This window comes from Clarias gariepinus, chromosome 6 (assembly GCF_024256425.1).
Source record: "Clarias gariepinus isolate MV-2021 ecotype Netherlands chromosome 6, CGAR_prim_01v2, whole genome shotgun sequence".
In the NCBI taxonomy this organism is placed as follows: Eukaryota; Metazoa; Chordata; class Actinopteri; order Siluriformes; family Clariidae; genus Clarias; species Clarias gariepinus.
The window spans coordinates 27,474,201-27,490,992 of NC_071105.1; the positions used below are offsets into that span (position 1 = coordinate 27,474,201).

Here is a 16,792-nt window from a genome sequence, read left to right on the forward strand (position 1 = left end):
AAACTATTTAAGAATATTTTTAAAAAGTTTGCACTTGCATCCTGCCCTAGTAATAATATTGGTTCAAAAATTATTTTATAAATGTTAATTAACATTAATGTTATCAGTGGTAACAGTTTTAATTGTATGGCTATTGGTGTGTGTGTCTGTGCGTGCGCGTGTGTGTGCGTGAGGGTGTGTGTGAGCGTGTGTGTGTACATTTGTTTGTGTGGATAGATGGATAAATAGATATACACACACATCAGCCATAACATTAAAACAATCAACATTAAAACCTCCAAGGATTTTGGGTTCTCCTTGTGCTATCAAAGTGGCTTTGGACAATCAGGGCATGGCCCCACAAGGCCTCTGGGGGTGTGCTGTGGTGTCTGGCACCAGGACGTTGGCAGCGAATCCTTTGGGTTCTTTGGAGTAGGGCCTCGCTGGATCAGACTTGTTTGTCTGGTGTATCCCATGGGTGATCAATCAGACTGGGATCTGGGGAGTTTGGAGGCCAGGTTGGTGGCCATGCTCTCTTTGACTGCTGGGCTCCATGCGTGGTGGGCTGTGTGCTGCATCGGGTGTTCTGGTGCCTTTCTATCATAGCCAGCATTGACTGCATTACGAAAATGAATACAAGACCATTAAGTCTATTTTATATATACAGTGCATCCAGAATGTACTCGCAGCGATTCGCTTTTTTTACATTTTGCTATGTTACAGCTTATTCCAAAATTTATTAAATGAATAATTTTCCTCAGAATTCTACAAACATAAAGATAAAGGGGAAAGAAGATTTTTGAAATCTTTGCAAATTTGGTAAAAAATGAAAAAATAAATCACATGTACATAAGTATCAACAGCCATTGCCATGACACTCAAATATGAGCTCAGGTGCATCCTTTTTCCACTAATCATTGAGATGTTTCTACAAGTTGATTGAAGCAAACCAGTGGTAAATTCAGTTGACCTGACATGATTTGAAAAGGCACACACCTGTCTATATAAGGTCCCACAGTTACCAGTGCATGTCAGAGCACAAACAAAGCCATGAAGTCCAAGAAATTGTCTGTAGACCTTTGAGACAGGACTTTATCGAAGCACAGATCTGTGGAAGGGTACAGAAAATTCTCTGCAGCAGAGTTTAGCCCGCCTTGTGCCCTAAATTCCCTGGGATAGGCTTCAGGTCCCTCGTGACCCTGAATACAGGATTAAGCAGTAAAGATGACGAGTGAGTGAATGAGATTAAAATGATTATATGTAATGTTTCCTAAAATATTGTTTTATTAAAAAAAAAGAATGTTTGTTGTAGGGATGCACCGAAATGAAAATTCTGGGCCGAAAACGAAACCAAAATTTTTGGATGCACTTGGCCGAAAACCGATACCGAAACCGAAAATGGCTTCATTAAAAAACATGTTTAAAATATTTTCTTTTTGTTTGTATTAAAAAAACTACAAATTAATTAAGCAATCAAACTTTTATTGATAATAAATAACAGTAATAAGGCTGTTTAACAATAACAAAACTTGCTTCCAAACCGCCGACATACTTCGTGTTTGATGCGTAATGACAGCGCGAACGAGACGGGAGGATGGGAGAGGCGTGGCGACAATTTCGGCTTTTATTTTCGGCGCTTTCTTACGTTTCGGCCGAAACCGATAATGCTATTTCGGCCGAAAATTTTCGGCGGCCGAAATTTCGGTGCATCCCTAGTTTGTTGAATAGATGTATTATTGTTGAACGCAAATTAAAAGTTACGTATGTAATGGTTTAGATGCATACAGTTATGGTCAATATGTTTTGTGTTGTGACATACAGTATGGTTCACATTAATCGCGTGTGTGCATGGGTTTGTGTGTATGAATATGAATTATAAGGTTGCCAAAAGAAATTTATATTTCTAATACAATTATAACCCTTACAGTGTGATTGACTTCGTGTCTTAGCTAAACTCAAATGCATGTGCTGCACCCTGCACTAACACACACACACACACACACACACACAGATTTTACTCTTTTTTCTGTATTTTTTAAATTGAAGATATTGTTATATACTATGTTAATCCATAGGTTCTTTTATTGAGTGATCTGAATATCTTGCAGTTTGAGACAGTAGTCGGCTTCCAATCGCATTAGTCATGCACTTCCTCTAAGCATCATGGGAGTGACAGGAAAGGTCACTACCTGGTGCAACAGCAGAGGTGGAAGTCTGGCTGTCGAAATGAGTGGGCATGGAGAGACACTGCTCAGAATGCCAAAAGAAGGCTGCAGTGATTCCTGTACCCATAAGACGTCTTCTTTAGTTACCATGAACACCATGACAGGGCTCTTTTATATACTCAAATGCACACACATACTGTATGAGTACACATCAGTCTTTATGTCTGGCCTGTTGGCATATCATTACCAGACACACATGCACAACTCACTTCCACAGAACGCACTCTGCATGCTAATTTTCTGGGCTGGTTTTTCTTTTGTTCTTAGCTGCTTTGCGAGCAGTGTGTCTCTGCCTTAAGATTCATCATTTTGTTTGTTTGTTTGTTTGTTTGTTTGTTTGTTTGTTCTTGTAAGCACCTATGTGGGCCATCTAAAAAGATGAAATGCCACAACTTATCCTGGAATTTCCCACAGAGATCAAACACATGCTCCTTGAAAGAGAGATTGGTGAAACAATGGAGTCAAATGTCAAAAGCTTGAGAATAGGTCAGGCATGAGGAAAGTAGGGGGACAACTCCGGAGTTTTATTTTTATGAAATCCATCACACTTTCACTTACACATAAACATTTCTTTAAAGAATACACAACACATTTCTGATGCATTTCTGCTAACTACATACATAAGCTAGATTACATTAGATTCGATGGTGTCACGGGGCAAAGTTCGTATCTCGCTCAACGTGTTTAAGTGACAGATTTACAGATAGTTTAAATATGTCTTAGAGTGTTTCAAAAAAGAAGCAGGCAGTCTGATCATTGACATACTGAGGAAACTTTCTACCTTGATGGTATCCAAGTACTACTGAAATGCTGGGATGATGTATTACATTAGTGTAGCAGAGGAGAGACATAAAGGTAGTCTTTTACTCTCATAGCTAAATAGCTACATTATGTACAGAATAGATACAGAGTAAATATACAGTAGTGCAATACTGCAAAGTGTAGTATTTGGATAAAGCTGTGAAGATTTAGCATAATAAGAGAACATCCACAGGGTAAAGGCAATTGTCAGTCTGTTTGTGTGGGCACTGACGCACCTGTAGCACCTGTTTGATGGGAGGAGCATAAATAGACCATGATTACGGTGAAAGGCATCTTTTAGAATGCCTTTATCCCTTGGAGGGCAGCACTTCCTGTGCTCTCAAATTTTCCTTGTGATGATTTGTGATGATTTGTTTTGCAGTACCACCCACTGAAGAGGTTTGTGGTCCAATGTGGTACAGTTTTCATTCTTCGGTGAGCACATTTGAGCCACATAACTTTTAACCCCAGTTATTATTCTTAAAGCTTCCAGATGCTGAGAAAACCCTGGTTCCATTTGGTGGCCTTGAGAATGTCAAATGGGCCATCAATGGGCATTATTTCTGACTAATTTGCAGATTCCTTTACTTAATATCTTTCAGGCCATATATTCAACCCCTGCAGTTTCTTATGTCCAATTTCTCACTCTCTTTTTGGTCTTTGTTTAATGGTCCATGATACAGAAAAGACTTTCAGTACAAATCATTTGGTGGACATGTTATTTATGGTTTATAAAGGCTAGAAGCCCAGTGGGTATTTTGTTTAACAGAAATTTCCCAAACTATTTTGTCATTGACCCTGTATTTCCTTATGACAGAAGCATTTTTTTATTATTATTATATTCAATATTATAGCATACCTTTTCACCAAGAATCAGTGTTAGGTTTAAAATAACGAGTGAGCCACTTGGTCCGTCCGCTGTGCTTTGACACGGTTACTGAGGTTGAGGGAGCCGCAGTCAAACGTGCACAAAATGGGTGTTGAATATTATCTGGTTTACTACAACATAGACAGAGTATTGTTTTATAGCCAAAGACATCAAGGAACAAAAAGGCATTACCATGTTCTAGTTAAGTCCCGGGGAAACAAACAGGTTCTGGGGAGAACACAGAGATAGACAGTTTCATAAACATGCATCTGGATGCAGTCTACAGGAGATAGTACCATATAAGGCATGAAGGAGTGCAATGTGGGAGTTGTTTTATAGGCATATGACATAGATAAACAGTCAAAGCCATGAGAAAATTCACACAATGTCAGAAAACCCTAACAATCAGGTACCGTATTAGTGTGATAGACGAAAGTCAGCAATCCTGTAAGAGAGCTTTCCTGACCAGCTGTGCTCATCATTCAATTACTTGGAAGCTCATATAGACTGAAGCTTATTGATTCTAAGAAGGAAAGAGATATGACAGAAAAAAGATACATTCTGTGTCTATCAGGTCTAAACTAATTTCAGGTGGTATGGCTTTGTCAAGCTGTGCCTGAAATAGGTTTGCCATGTGGTGAGAATCCTGGCAACCTCACAAGGTAGTGATTGATTTAGTTATTAAAAGGACAAAGCAACTGGGGTTGGGTTGGTGGCTGTACCAGAATTAGTGGGTGAATGTCCTCTAGAGAAATATGGAGGAAAAGAAAGGAAAAATAAAAGTAAAGTGCAAACAAAAGCAAGGGTGTCACCATGGCATTACAATTCTATGCAAATCAGTTCCCGCATTTGGTCTCATGCAAATCCTTGTCACCCCTGGAACAAATGGAACTCATCATATAAACACTAGTGCCAGATCCCTATGATGAGGGAAAACACATTTAGAAACCATTTTATTTCGCTTTTGTTCCAGTTTCTATAAGGCACCCTTAAACCTGTCCTAAGACCTTGTTGTATTTAGCTATTTTAAAGGATTGCATTTCTACACAGCCATGGTGGGATGTTTGAAAATTCAGGTTTTGGCCTCCGTCTATCCATTTTGTTAGCTGATTCATTTAAAAAGATTTGTTGGTGTTACTCAGGGCCTCTGGCTGTAAAATGTCTCTTTCATGCTGATCAGAGAGCTGCTTTCACTGGACTTTTGCTCTCTCTCTCTCTCTCTCTCTCTCTCTCTCTCTCTCTCTCTCTCTCTCTCTCACACACACACACACACACACACACACGCTCTTTCACACACAAACACACACACACACAGACACGGGAAGGCCGATAGAATTTTCCTTGGGCACTTATTGGTTTCCAACTATGTGGAAGAACACTGAGTGGAAAATCCTGACAGAGGATTTTTTTTGTACCATTCTCTACCTGACTAAAATCATAATCCCTCCCAATCCTTTTTGAGGGCATGACATGAAGAGTGTCTCGTGTCAGACACAGCTGTGCACTCAATCTGTAATACACTTACCAAACAAAGTAATATCAAATGCTGTACTATTTGGACGCTGATTGCAAAAACCAGAAAAAATGCCAGAGGCTTTGCTGGAGAGGAAACATGTAAGTAATTTGCAGTGTCAATATTCTCTTACAAGAATCACTATCACATTTAGACAGGACACATGGTATCTGTTCAGAACGTGTTTTCCTGATTATTAGAAGATATCCCTTTTGGCTGATTTTTATACCAAGATTTTTACATCTTCTTGCTCTATATGTTACTTTCAGTATTTACTGTAGAGTAGAAATAATCCAAAAGTATTTTTCTTTATAATTCTAAACACTTTCAGACAGTAGTTGACATCTCTAAATTTGAAGAGAAAAGAAAACAGTTATGGGTTAAATGTATCATAAAATGATTTAACACTTTCCGTTTAAAGCTACTGTCTCCAAAAGTCACTTGTTTTTTCACTACATCTGTTCATTTGCCACTGCGGTGCGAGCAAAAATGGATGCCCCACTTGTGATTTGCACGAATGAAGAGCAGCATGCAGTAATGATTTTTTTTTTGTGATCTGACAGTGTACCTGATGCCGAAACAACTCACAGAATAGCATAAACAGAAGCGTTTGGACCCATACACTAGGGAAGGTGAAAGTTTCTTAAAGAGAATCATTTCCTGGTGACATGGATTCATTACTATATGCCTGAGAGTAAATGGTGGAGTATGAAATGGAAACATCCTTAAGATGGAAAATTGGTGCTTATATTTTTCTGGGATTCTCAAGGGCCAGTATTGGAACATTAGCAGGAAAAAGGTTCAATAATCAACATTGACTGTTACAGTGCTTATTGAATAGCTAAAATCTAAACTGCGGATTAAATGCAGGGGACTGCTATCCAAGGATGTTGTGATCTTGCATGACAATGCACGTCTGCACACTTCTGCCCACATTGTCGAGTCTTTTTTGATGTGTTGAAGCATCCTCCCTATAGTCTTGATCTGGCTCTGTTAGACTTTTACCTGTTCAGTCCCCTGAAAGCAGCGCTATGAGGATAAAGATTTACTTCTGATGATGAATTGAAGACAGCAGTGAATTTGTGACTCGCAGCGGGATAATGAAAGCTTCTTGACAGACAAAGTGTTTTGAAAAGCCATGAGATTATGTCAAGAAATTGTGTATTTGTCCATTTTTACAGCTACTGTAGAATATTTTAGTTTCACTGTGGATAATTTTTGACTCACTCATAGTACCAGCCAAATGTTTGAACATAAGTTTGTATGTATTTTCTACATCCTAAAACTTTATTGTTTTTTTTTTATTATTTCCAAAAATGAGTTAAGTAACAACAAGAAAAACTCTTATTCTTAGCCAGGTATTACAAACCCGATCAAGCACCATGATGAAGATTAGGGCTGATTTGTAAAGCCTTATAAAGGCTTTCAACATTAATTTCAACATTAGCTTTTAAGAGTAGATTGTTTTTGGTTCACTGTTTTCGTCCTATTTTTTCCCTTTTCCAGCAGGACTTCGCATCCACCCAAAATTCCAGACTTGCCACTAACTGTTGTGCTGACCATGATATTACTGTGCTTGATTGGCAAGGAAACTGACCTGAAGGGTCTTGTCAAGGGTAGGATGGGAAACACCCTATCCAATAATACAGATAAGCTGAAGGCTGCTGTCAAAGCAACCTGACACTGCCACAGGCTAATCACCGACATGCCAATAAAAAACGAATGCATAGATCAGATCTCGAAGGTTTGGTGATGCACTATTAATGTGGACTGGGACAGGAATCTGTGAACACAGACACAGGTTTAAAACTAGAAAAATCAATCAGACCACAAATGTGTGTGACAAAGAGCAAGAGAGAGAGAGAGAGAGAGATTCAGTGTCATAGTAAGTTAGGAGTTGAAGGCCTTTGCAGCCATGTCTGTAGGACATCCCACCCCAAGAGGGGCTTAAAGAACAATGTGGGCTTGGACCAAGTACTTCTCCTTTGGTGTGTAGTTCTCTTAGTTTACAAGATATTGAAACTTGCTTGCTGATGCCATGTGTCCAAGATGGACTAGAAGAGATGCATCAAGTTGTGTACTGGGGAACAGGAGAGTGTGCATGGCCAGAATATGGAAACACTTTATAATGTAGTTTTCATATAGGTCCAGCTGGACTCAAATGAACCCTAGATGTTTTAAGTCAACACTTGGAATTTTACTACATGCTCATTCCATAACTTCTTTTTTTGAACTTCTTTTGAACTTCAAACGAAATGGCTGGTGCATGTGTGGAGTTAGCTTTCAATGGGAAGAAAGAGGATTTTTTTTTTGGCCAGTTTACATTTGTTATTATTATATTTTAGAAAATGAAGATTATGAATAAGAATATCAAAGAATATGAAATAATTTAACTGATGTAAAATCACTTCTTTTAACCAATCTTTTGTTTTTTGTTATTGGGTACTGTATGTTTATGTTAGTATGGCCAACTATGTGTGGTTTTACTATGGCTTTACATGTATACTTCCTAATAAACACAGCACCACACAATGACCACCTTTCCCATATTTACAAACCATTATTGATTGATCTGACTTCTCCAAGGAATACTTTTTAGTATTATATTATTCTATACAATAGATTTAAAAAATGTTACAGATAAGACTAACAAAACAAGTGTTTTTCAAATGCTTGCCAGCTCTAAAATAAACTGTTCTGTTAAAAGGTAAGTCTATGCCAGTGGATGTGAAAGATTTGCTTCTGAAAAATTGACCAACTGTAAATTCACTGTGGAGGCCAATAATGACCATTGTATTTATTCTCATTTTTACAACAGTGATAGGACCTCCAGGCAATATTTACACACGTTCACTCACTATGGACAATTTGGGAACAGTTTACTATTATAAAACATGTTTATTTGAAGCATTTATTTATATATAGCATTTATTTATATATATATATATATATAGTTAAAAAGTATTATATATATATATATATACACATATATATATATATATATAAAGTATTTTTTATATATATATATATATATATATATATATACTTTCTAGTTGATTTTATTATATATACTTTTTACTTAATACTAAAAAAACCTGTTAAGCTTTGGTTTATTTTTGTGTAACTTTTTAACTATTGCATTAAACAATTAGATGAATTACATTGAAAATATTCAAACATGGCTCTGCTTTTTACTTTCTTTTGTACATGCAAAAAATTGCATGCTCTAAACAAATAAAAAAAACTTATATACTTACCAACTGCAATATTACTACTTTTTTTCTTTTTTCTTATTTTTTTTTACAAAATTACTACATAATCATACAGATAAAGTGTACTTTAAATAGAAAGTTGTAAAATTTCTGTCGTCTGATATTGAAGCACAAAAATGATGGAACACCTCCTTTTTAAAATAACAAAGTGTACACATGCTTGTTTTAACAAATAAGTAATTGTTTTAAATGCGTTTATACCTAAGAAAACCCAAACCTATCTACTCAGCTTATTCTTATAAGACTGCATTCTGGGTGAAAACTTCTGCATTTAACAAGCATCTACATTTAACATTACCTTGTGAAAAGCCTCAAACACAAACCTGAGCTCTATAATGTAACTGAAATTTAGAGCATAAGTAAGGCCGAAAAGAAATGCGCAGGTGTAAGCCACTAACTCCTTGGGCACTCTCGACAATGATGATGTCCTCTTGCTCACCCTTTTTATAATCAGCTTTTTCATTGTAGTGCTATGGACCACAAATTCTCTTAAATAGTTTTTTTTTTTGTATTACATAAGAATAATATTACATGGTAGTGGTAATTTTCCTAAATTCTTCATATCTCTGAAAAGAAATCTTTATTTAAAATCACATATTGAATAGCATTTATAAAGATAAAAGGATATAATTTAATGTCTCATCTGCTGGGTGTAAAACAGAGCAGGTCATCTGTCTACGGTATTGTCCCTTTTTCTTGCTTTATTAAGCAATTCCACTTTTTTTTTTCTTCAAACTTTCTTTATTCTGACTGGTTATAGACTTAGAGTGTTTGGCTCATTGGGTGACATGTGATCTTGAGCATGTTTGATCAGTTGCGGTGGCTTCGGCCTAGTCCTGCGAGATATTTAATGCGGGTCCTCGATCTTGGATGAATGTGCTCTGCCAGGATATCCCTGGACTACCTTGCTGCTAACGTCCATATTCTGGTTTCCTTGTCATGTCTATTCTTGGTATTCTGACTGCTCAGAGCTGAAGTAGTTAAATAGCGTATCAAAATTGCCTTTGCATAGCTATAACCTGCTAACGCGTGCCCGTTGTTAGATTTTTTTGTTGGTGAATTTCTTTGTCTGGTTGTTGGACCTGATATGGTCTTGCTCTCATAGATTGCTGTGGAGGTGTCATTTGAGGTAAAAAGCTATATATTGATTGGCAGACCGTGTTGGAGCGCAATATTGGTCTATGGACATTGCATATCAAATTAGCATAGCCTTTATCTTAGTGTTAATGTAGTGTTAATTAATTCATAGCCGCACTCTGGCTTAACATGGTTGATGATCAGCAGGAAAAGGGTGATAAAATACAGTCTTTGTCATATGCGGTCGCAGTGCCAAAGAAGTCAATTGTTACATGTTTGGTTTGGGTACAGCAGTAAGTGTCCTGATACAAACTGTGGAAGATGTCAACATACAAGATATGGAATGCCATATAGGCGTATGATGCTCCACAACATTTCTCGTTGGACTCTATTCGAGTCCACAAAATCGATTAATAGCTGGCGGTGCAAGGCGAAGATGCTAACCACTACACCACTATGCTGCCTCCTCCTGATTGTATAGGTCCGAAATTGTATGGATTGGAAAGTGCTTGATTCACTGCTTTTCTTGCTTTTCTTTGGTCAGTAGCAGCTTCCCGCTCTTGTCTTTGATAGAGGCCCTGCGACCACACTTTGAGCCTGACAAAAATTGAACGATACGTTACAGGGTCTTAGAATTCATCAACCACCCTCTGAGCTTCCTCCCCTTGCTTTTCTGTCAAAACTTGCTTGTCCATGCAGCAACATCTCTTGACTATGCAGGAAATTGTAGAAAGCTGCAGCATCAGTGTGATCATTGGTTATGGCCTGATCCCGTGCCTACCTCCCGTAGTAAATCAGCTTAAATCCAGCATTGGTATGACCCCCTTTATTGACCAGCCACTGCTTCTGCACTTTTGATAATAATGACCCAAAAGACTCCCCTGTGCATGTTCTGATACTTGCAGAGCCTGGGATTGATTTTCTTACCCTACCTGAAATGCTCTTGGCACAGAAGGGTTCTTCAAGTTAACTTTGCTGAAAGGGCGTCTTCTTTGGGGCAATGAGATGTGACCACAATCAGCAAGCAGTGGGTGTCCAAACCCACGTCAGTACTGCCACAGGAGTGGAAAATCGAGAAAAGAGGATCTCCAGCATTTTTGGACACACATGTAGTTAATCTCATTACATGTTTGCACGTCAAGTTATAATCACAGCCTATAAATGCTCTTAAATGCTCCCTTGATTTCTTGCTGGATGGTGATGATCTTAGCATTAAATCACAGATCAGGAAGGGGAAATCATGCTTGAGCGTTGCAATGATTTCATCCTGTAGCTGATCATAGGAGAAGTCTTTGACAATATTTTTGGTGTTTTTAGTAGGTGCATAGACATGAATGATGGTAATATTAAAATGCCAGGTCTGCAGGCATGCTAATATAATGCAAGGTATTATGGGCTTTCATCTCATCAAGACTCCTACTGCTCTCTTTGAAAAGGAAATTCCAGTTCTCTAGGATTTGTGCCAAAGAAGACTATGACCGTTCTGTTTCTGGTGAGTTGTGGCTTAATGTCCATTGGATCCCGCTTAGCGAAAGAATATCCATACAGTTTGTACTAAATACCCAGAGTGACTGTGCTAACTTGCCCTCTTGGAAGAGAGTTCTCACATTCCAGGTTCCAATCCGTGTGTCACATATTTTATATAGAAGAACAATCTATTCAGCTGGCATGTGTACATATATACAACCATATGTAACCAATGCATTGCTTAAAAGGAACTAAATCACTTAATGGGGAAAATAAGTTTTCAAAGCAGAGTGAGTCTCCCACAACCCTGTGCATGGTACACATCACAACCAGATGACTACTGTAGATTGGTCCTCAGTACACCAAGAGATCTTGGCAATGTTAAAGTCATCCAAAATATGCCATAATCTTTTTTGAACAGTTAATGTTGAGATGTGTGTGCCACTCATTATCTGTAAAGCCTTCATAACAGCTCTAGTCTGAGACATAGACTTAAACAGTCCCAAACATTAATTGAAAGGCTATTCCATATTTTTGGGTTTTTGTAAGAGCTCTGCCCCTGCTGTCGTTTTCATAATACATGGTCCTGACAGGTAGCCTGCCTCCGTCGATTAGCAGTTCAGACAGGTACTGTGGTGCGAGACCATTTTGTGCTTTAAAGGTAATAGTCACTTAGTCATCCATTCATGTGGCCTTGGCGTGAGCCCATGTGACTTTTGACGTCCGTGGGGCTTATCCCGAAGAGGCACGGGGGTCTCGGTGGCGAACCCAGTGCCTTTTCCTCGCCAGCAGCTGGTTCACATTAGCTGGTGCGTGGGATAGATAAGGGTGTCGCGGCAGCGCATGCTTTAAGCCTTGTGGTCTACGCGCCTGCTTGTGAGTCCCCAACAGTTGGCTCCAATGTCCCTCCTGTAAAACTGCAGCGCAGCTTGCCAGGATATCTCTCATGCAGCGATCAGTCGGTAGTGCTTGCTTTACTTACCCATGAAGTTCTGGAGTGCATGGAATACATTCATTAATTCATCTCTAGCTGTGTTGAATTTTCACCTGTAAAAGGGGATGCTCCCTCAATAAGGACCCCTTGGAGTGAGGGAGCAGTAAAAAAGTTTGGGCACATGCTGTCACTAGTTCATGGCATGACAGTTGCTAATGTTGTCTATTTAGTAATAAATTATGTTTAGAAATAATGAATGGTTTTGTACATAATGATGTAGACATAAAACCATATATACAGCAACAAATATCATACTAAATATATTAGGGTGCCTTCGACTAGCACTGTTGCCATGCCTCTAGGGGATTAAGTATAGCCTCTATGTGTGTGGAGTTTTCATATTTTCCTAGTGCTTGATAGGTTTCCTCCAGGTGCTCTTGTTTTCTTCTACAGTGCAAGGACACATGTTGTAGGCTGATTGATGTTTTCAAATTGCCTGTAGTATATTATTCTGCTTATGTGCTGGGATGGGGTGACACCCATCCAGAGTGTACCCTGCCTTGTGTAAAATAGACAACCAGATGGAATTTTTATTTTCGCCAGAGATTTTTACCATGCAAATCTCAAGTCAGTGCTCCTGACATTCCATATAGACTTAGCAGTGAGAGGAGTGAAAATATTAGATATTTTTTACACAAACATTTCTGCCGTAGGTTGCACTGAGCCCCCTCCCCATCTCAGCTACTCAGACCCATCTCTGTTATGCTAATTCCAGCATACAGACTGCTCATCGGGCATTCCAAAACAGTACTGAGGCTGTTTACAGCTTGGCCATCAGGAGCCATCTGTTTTGAGAACACTGACTGGCACATGTTCACCCCTCCTCCCAACAACCAGGGGCCATATTCATAAAAGTTGTTCTTAGTAGTAAAATTCTAAAACAATTCTTAAAATTAAAGAATGGATCGTAGTAAAATTAAAAGTTGTTCATCTAACATCCTAAGTCTCAAAAGAGCTCCCAAGGTGAAAAACTGTTAGGAGTATTGAGGAGGCGTTTTAAGAGCCTAAGCAGAGAAGAAAATGGCAGAGAGATGAAGATAAAGTATTGCTCCCCTGTTTGCTACATACAAACCAACCCTAGTACATACATATATATGGCAGCAATCACAGTAAAGAGTGGATCCTTTGTTCTTCAGTTACTTTCAAATAGATTAAGTGCAAAAATGACCAGAATGGTAATTAAACTGAAAATAAATAAAAGCAAATAAATATACTGTATGTGTGATTCAGATAAAATAGGCAAAATAGGCCTGTTACTTAAAAATTTAAGCTTATATCAAAATTATTATGTCATCAATTTGTAGTTACACATAGGTCATGCATTTTTTATACCCACCACTGACCCAACCCGATAAGAGAGCCCACCTGACCTGCTCTAATATGGTCAAATCAAACATTACTACTAACCCACAAGAACATGATGTAGTTCATTAGCAATAATGAGACGGAGGAGTGCACTGACAGCAGACAGCAATGGAGAAAGAGAAATTTACTCTTTGTCCTCTAACCCTATAAGAGGGAGAATCTAATAAATATAATGGATGAAATTATTATATATTTTTGTTGTTCCAGGCCCGTGAGGAAAAAACGTAAGAGTTTTCATCCCAGCGGTGTAAGCGCAGTGTTAAAAAAGCAATGAATATTCATTTAGGGAAAAGAAATGGGTATTTTTATCTCTTTTTTTTGACAACAAATCACAGACTTCATATTTAGCAACAGGGTCGGCCCTTCGTTGCTCAGAGTTGGTCTGAAGTTGGCTCTAAATCACTATTAAACAAAGACTTCTAGACAAAGTTTTTAAGCAAAGTTTTTATGCAACAAACTATCTCCTAACAAAAGAGATGTTTTTGACTTCAGGAGAGCACATAATGTTCAATCCCTAGCTAATATCAACTGCTCCTCCATGAAGATCATCAAGAGCACTAAATTCCTTAGAGTTAACCTGAAGAAGAACCTCAACTGTTCCCTAAACACCAGCTTTAAAGCCCAGCAGGGTCTCTAATTTCTGCAAAGCCCATGCACCTTCTCTCATTCTTACCACAGAAAATTGCTTTACTCTGTAAAGAGCAATGACTAAGATGATTGCAAAAAAGGGGCTTCGACTTTTTACTGGATAGGTGTTTCAGATGATAGCTCCTGCATAGCTTTGTGCTACTTGTTGGTGATCCAGAGGAACTGTAGCTCAGAACAGTGTTTTTGCCTCTGTGACTCCCAGAGGAAAATGGTTGAAACAGCAGCCAATATTTTAGCAGTCTTAAGCACCCAGTGTTTGCAGTCACATGATCAGATTTTACCTTTCACACATTCACTGTCTAGCTATGTCAAGCCAATAGAATTCAATGTTAAAACAGTTACAGGATTGGATTTGTGATCCCAACTGTGCTGTAATTTACATTATAAGAATGACTTATGATCAGCGACTTAAAATATAACAAATGAAACCCATTAAAAGCACACAGCACATAGCACAGTAGCACATAGTTAGATATATTGAGCAGACCAGTATAATACTTCCCACCTGGATTAATGGTCTGGGTCAAAATCAGCAGGGATTCTTTACGAATAAATGTTGTTTTGCTTCGTCCTGCTGCTGGGATCACTGGGACAGATCGACAGTTTTCTGGCATTTACTGTATGGTTTCGAAGACAACAAGTTAGTGATAAGGTTGAAGGAATAAAATTGCAGCAATCCAGAAAACAGACACTCGAACAGACACTCGATAGAGGGCAGCTATGTGAACTGAAAAATCGGCTTGCACCTAGACAGGCTATCTAGGCTAGTCAGCTAGTTAATACACGAAGTGCACACTTTGTGTAGAAAAAGTAGTCTACCTACACAACAATATGCTTAGATTACCCATTTAAAGGTGTGTACACTCAAATAATTTAGTATGAATTAAGAAAATGTATATATATATAAATATTAATATTTAATTTAGTGTGCCATAGATGATGCCCCCATTTTCCTCAATGCAACTTTTATTATTTTTTTGGAAATGTATGTATCTGCGCATGATCTGTGGTACTGTAAGAGCAAAGTTTAATTTGTTATTTCCAACATTGTCAGCTGTGTTACTGTTTCAAAGTTGTATCTTCCCTGTTCCAAAAATAAATAAATAAATAAATAAATAAATAAAGTAGCAGTCACCTGCGGAGACAGCATATGGAACTAGAGAGGTACATTTCCTAAAGAAAATGTGAGTGGTGCTTGCCGTGGCGAAACTCTGGCCCTCCATATCACTACGACAATGGGATCTTGATAGCAACATGCTAATATAGCTAGCATCAAGCTAGCACCATGCTAATCAGCTAAACATCGTGCTAAGTACACTAGCATGACGCTAGGAACATTCTATACATGTTATTAGCGAAAAGTTAGCATAATGCTAGCAACATGCTAATAGCGTTAGCATCATGCTAGCGATGTGCTGATGAAATTAGCATAACGCTAGCAAGATGCTAATTTTGTTAGCATCATGCTAGCAAAATGCTAATCGCGTTAGCATCATGCTAACAGCATGCTAATGAGGGTGCTAGGGGGCGTGGCTTATGAGCATGATGATAAATGCAAAAGAGTGTCTCTACGACAGTCAGTTCCACAGTTAAATCAATTTTAAGTCTGTGGGTGGTTAATTGCCCCCTGCGGGGGCAATTTACCACCCACCCCTTAGAAAAGTCACAGCACCCTGTTCCCGAAGATGGGCCGCACGGTTTGACACCTCACTCATGGGACTCAGTCAAAGTTGGTCACAATGTTAAGTCTGTGAGTGGTTAATTGCCCCCTGCGGGGGCAATTAACCACCCACCCCTTCAAACAGTCAAAGCAGCCTACTCCCGAATAAGCCGCACGGTTTGACACCTCATTCATGGGTCTACGACGAACGGTGCAAGACTCAGTCAAAGTTGTTCTCAGTGTTAAGTCTGTGGGCGGTTAATTGCCCCCTGCGGGGGCAATTAACCACCCACCCCTCAGAAAAGTCACAGCACCCTGTTCCCGAAAATGGGCCGCACAGTTTGACACCTCACTCATGGTACTCGGTCAAAGTTGGTCTCAATGTTAAGTCTGTGGGTGGTTAATTGCCCCCTGCGGGGGCAATTAACCACCCACCCCTTCAAACAGTCAGAGCACCCTACTCCCGAATAAGCCGCACGGGTTGACACCTCATTCATGGGTCTACGACGAACAGTGCGGCACTAGTAATTTTTTTAAATTCCCATTATAAGTCAATGGGCAAAGTCGCCAAAATCCCCATTTAGATTCTATGGGGCAACTTTGGGGACCTCTCTTGCCCCGGGGGTCGAACTTATCCCCCTGTGCGGGGTATCTTCTGACACAGGCTGCAAACCTCTTCAAATCTGGTAAGTTTGATGTCTCTACAAAATTCACTCTTTGCGCTATAATCCGTCAAAGTTGGTCTCAATGTTAAGTCAATGGGATTTTTGGGGCGGTTAATTGCCCCCTGCGGGGGCAATTAACCGCCCACCCCTTATAAAAGTCATAGCACCCCATTCCCGTATAGGCCGCACGATTTGACACCTCACTCAGGGGTCTACGACAAACGGTGCGGGACTAGTTACGCGCCGAACTTTTGTACG

General features: G+C 39.1%; 1 protein-coding gene across 1 annotated transcript in view; it reads left to right on the top strand.

Moving 5' to 3' along the window:
* Positions 1-16,792, top strand: part of LOC128527213 (contactin-4-like) — a 195,726-nt gene that overhangs the window by 29,330 nt on the left and 149,604 nt on the right. The window lies entirely within an intron of this gene.